This window comes from Anolis sagrei, chromosome 6 (genome assembly GCF_037176765.1).
Source record: "Anolis sagrei isolate rAnoSag1 chromosome 6, rAnoSag1.mat, whole genome shotgun sequence".
NCBI classification, from domain to species: domain Eukaryota; kingdom Metazoa; phylum Chordata; class Lepidosauria; order Squamata; family Dactyloidae; genus Anolis; species Anolis sagrei.
The window spans coordinates 115,857,557-115,862,224 of NC_090026.1; the positions used below are offsets into that span (position 1 = coordinate 115,857,557).

Genomic DNA, 4,668 nt, shown 5'->3' on the forward strand with positions numbered 1-4,668 from the left:
GTAAGAGGTGTTCATGAAAGAAACGTTATAAAATCGGTAAACTTACAGCAACGTCTTTATTGAAGAATGACATTTATAAAAAATACACTGATCTGGTAAGGAATGAGAATGTTTAGGCATGCAGACCTTGATTTCTTTAGCTGCAGAGTTTACAAGATATGAGTTATAAATTTCTTGTTACTTAGAATTATTTAGAATTAACTGGGTTGTTGTAGGTTTTTCCGGGCTATATGGCCATGTTCTAGAGGCATTTTCTCCTGACGTTTCGCCTGCATCTATGGCAAGCATCCTCAGAGGTAGTGAGGTCTGTTGGAAGTAGGAAAATGGGTTTATATATCTGTGGAATTACCAGGGTGGGGCAAAGGACTCTTGTCTGCTAGAGCTAGGTGTGAATGTTTCAACTGACCACTTTGATTAGCATTTAATGGCTTGGAAGTGCCTGGGGGGAATCTTTTGTTGAGAGTGGTTTGATGTGCCTGATTGTTGAGATTTAGAATTAACTTTTTTTCTGGGAACGAAAGTATATCTATAATACATATATAGGCAAAGTATAGGTAAAGTTTTCCTCTGACATTAAGTTTATTTATATCCGACTCTGGGGGTTGATGCTCATCTCCATTTCTAAGACAAAGATCCGGCGTTGTTCATAGACACCTCCAAGGTCATGTGGCCAGCATGACTGCATGGCACGCCATTACCTTCCCACCGAAGCGGTACCTATTGCACTACTCACATTTGTATGTTTTCGAACTCCTAGGTTGGCAGAAGCTGGGGCTAACAGTGGGAGCTCACCCCACTCCCCAGATTCAAACTACTGACTTTTGGTCAGCAAGTTCAGCAGCTCAGCAATTTAACCTGCTGCAGCTATATAATAGCTGGAATTTAATAAGAAGCCAACATGTAGTGGTTTGAGCACTGAGACCAGGGTTCAGTTCCCCACTTGACCATGGAAACTGATTGGAGGTGCATCTGCACTGTAGAATTAATGCACTTTGATATCACTTTAATGGCCATGGCTGAATGCTATGGAATTCTGGGAATTGTAATTTGGTCAACTCTCTGGCAAAGAAGGTTCAAGATCTGGTAATGCTACAAGTCCCTCAGAGCACATGAGAAAAGTGGATCTTGTTTTATAAATTACCCCCAAGCAGTAATGCCAGAATCTATCTATCTATGCAAGATCATAATGAAAAGTAACTATTTTGTAGACACTGGCACTCTTAACGGTAAGTAATTTCAAAAGTAATTGGCCAAGCTATACTGGTAAATGTGAATAAGCATATTCTCTACTCTGAAGCTTTTTAGCATTTTGTGTCTTGTGTTGCTTCTGACACATATATCTACGTGGGTTGGATTCACAATTGCAAAAAATGACATCTTGTTCCCTAACTATAAACTATCACATGCAACGCACAGCCACACTTGCACATAAAGTTCTGGAACGGGCAAAATCACAAAAATTGAACTGGCCACTTCCTGGTCATCTCCAAAGGAGGACCTTCCAGGAAGGGGTTGGAGCAGATGCATGTCTTACTGTGGCCTTTGCTTCAGTTGCTGAACATATGGACCGTTACCTTTAAAATGGGAGAACTACTACTACTGTGTGTCTCCATTTTAAAGAGTGAAGTTGCCCATATTTTCAGATATCACAGCAGGTAGGTAAAGGTAAAGGTAGTCCCCTGACATTAAGTCCAGTCATGTCTGACTCTTGGGTGTGGTGCTCATCTCCATTTCTAAGCCAAAGAGCCAGCGTTGTCCGTAGACACCTCCAAGGTCATGTGGCCGGCACAACTGCATGGAGCGCCGTTACCTTCCCGCCGGAGCAGTACCTATTGATCTACTCACATTTGCATGTTTTCGAACTGCTAGGTTGGCAGAAGCTAGGGCTGACAGCGGAAGCTCACGCCGCTCCCCGGAATCGAACCTGCGACCTTTCGATCAACAAGCTCAGCAGCTCAGTGCTTTAAACCACTGCGCCACCGGGGGCTCTTTCAGATGCTTACCTCACAGCAGGTAAGCATCTGAAAATCTGCTGAAAGCATTTGAAAATGAAGAAAGTAAACATGGTCCAATAGTGAAGGACCTGGGTGTCCAGACACAGAACCATCTGCATTAGTTCCAGCTAAGATTTCTGACTCAGAAAATATCTATGTTGAAGTTTCTCCTGGCATCTACACAATCAGCGCATCTTTGCATGAAGACACAATCAAACAAACATATCTGCTGAAGATTAAACCAGCAGAAAGTGTAAATTTGACTTTTGACTTCTAATACAGGTAACAAATGATAGATATGTCAGCATCTTAAACCTTGGGTCAGGTCCCTATTTGAGGTCCCCAAACAGACCCCAAAAGGAGGTCGCAAAACTTTGTGTAGCCTGCCACCTGGTGGCTGTTTTAGTTATTTACCTGAACCGTGGGTGGGAGGGGGGAGAGAACCAACAGGGTAGTTTCTGCAAAGTAAGCTTAGCAGCTTGGCATAAAAAATGAATCAAATATTTGGCCAAGATTTAATTCATTCTGTAAAAATAAGCAAGCACATCCATCTTTTTCGTATGCAAATTTGATTAAATCTTTAATGAAATTATATGTATACCAAATAATTGTTTTTGAATGCATTTCTTTATGATTTATTATCAGGAAATGTTTGATGATTTCTATGCATATATATATATATACTAGGGCTGGGCGGTTTCGTTTCGTTAATTCGTAATTCGTTAATAATTCGTTAATTTTTTCAATTACAAAACGATAACGAACCATTCTAGAGCAATTATTAAAAAAAACGAATTTTCAAAAACGTTTTGTAAATGCTTCGTATTTCGATATTGTATTCGTTTCGTTATTGTTTTGAGGTCGTTTCGTTATTATTTCCGCATGTCTGGGCCAGTTTTATGGTTTAATTAGTGAAAAAAAAAATTATAATATCACACCAACAGTCAACAACAGAGGGAGAGGGAAGCTTCAGAAGGTTTTGGAGGTTTTTTAGCGTATTTCGCGGTCGCGTCCGCCATTAACGAATTGATTCGTTATTGTTTCGGAAATCAATTCGTTAAATTTTTACCATTTACGAAATTTTGTAAATATCGAACTTTTTAAAAGGAAAATTTTGTAATTATTTTAAATATCGAAACAAAAAAAAAACCCCAAATACAAATCGATTTTAGAAACAAATTTTTCCGTTGTTACCCAGGCCTAATATATACCTCCAGGGTCACATAAAGCCCTTCTGTAGTTAACCATTATTTTTGTAGGACTATACCTATATTTGTGTTTTTGGAACAAACAAAATATTTGCATGCTGTATCTCAAGTAAGTTTGTTTCATTTTAAATCATCTTCCCTTCCTCTTTCAAAATGCTAATTTAATTCAAGAAGACAGCAGAGAAAATCTAAGCGCCCCTTAGAATCAATAAGAGATGTTGACAAAATATAGTGTAACTCAAGCAAAGCCAATGAAAATCCCATGTACCCAATGTGAATTCTGGACTTATTCTTCCTTGCTTAAACAGGATTATGTTGGCTTACACTGTCATGGTGTTTTGCCTTCTGGGCCTCTGAAAAAAAACCATTAGGGATTCAGGACGTATGGGGAAGTGTACAGTCTTGCTCCATAGGTTAGTGCAGATCAAGATACTTATCCATATTTGCCATGGGAGAGAATGAAGGCTAAAATGTATATACATATAGCTGTACTTGAGAAATAATCCTCATTGAACATACTGGGATTTACTTCCTAATAAAATGGTACAAAGATGATCTATTAAGTGGTGGCAATCCTAAACAAATGTACTATAAGGAAGGCTTATTTCTAAGTAAACATGTTTGGCATAACGCTGAATGGTTGTACTCCTCAATGAAGATAAAACCCAATTAAGTGAATAGGATTTATCTGCATGGGGTTGCATTGTATACATACTTATTAGGAAACCGGTCTGGTTAATTTATCTCCAAGGTAATGTTCTTAGGGTTAATTTGATTTATTCGGTTTATTAAGTCTGCAGGACCTGAGCAGGACTGTGGATGATAGGGTGACTTGGAAGCCTCGCATCCATAGGGTCCTCATTCAGTTTGCCAGCTTTATATTGAGAGGATATTTACCTGCTGCCACAAAAATGCTAGATGAAAAGGAAAGGGGACCAGTTTTCCAATAAAGAACCTCTTAGGGTTAGAAGCATAGGAAGAGGCCAGTAACCGATGGACCTGAGGGTGCGTCTACACTGGAAGCGATGCAGTTTGGCACCACTTTAACTGCCATAGCTCAATGTTATGGAATCATTGGAGCTGTAATTTTACAAGATCTTGAACCTTCCCTTCCTCTCACCAAACTATAACTCCCGGGATTCCATAGCATTTATCTGTGGTAGTTAAAGTGTTGTCTAACTGCATTAATTCTGCACTGTGGATGGGCTCATGGGCCCCATCTACACTGCCCCATAATGTAGTTTAATGCAGTCAGTATAGACTCATATAATCGAGACTGAACTGCATTGGACTGGATTGTGTGAGTTCAGTATGGTTAATCTGCATTCTGAAACTGCATTATATGGTAGTGTAGATCCAGCCTTGGAGAGCTCGCACATAAGTCTCATTGAACAAAGTGGAACTTACTCCTGAGTGCATTTACACCAGTAATTCCCAACCTTTTTTTTCACCAGAGACCACTTTGA

At 39.5% G+C, this 4,668-nt stretch overlaps 1 pseudogene; it reads left to right on the forward strand.

Annotated features, from left to right (window-relative positions):
- The first annotated feature begins 1,370 nt into the window (after positions 1–1,370).
- On the forward strand, positions 1,371–2,367 carry LOC137097298 (A-kinase-interacting protein 1-like; annotated as a pseudogene).
- The last annotated feature ends 2,301 nt before the right edge of the window (positions 2,368–4,668 follow it).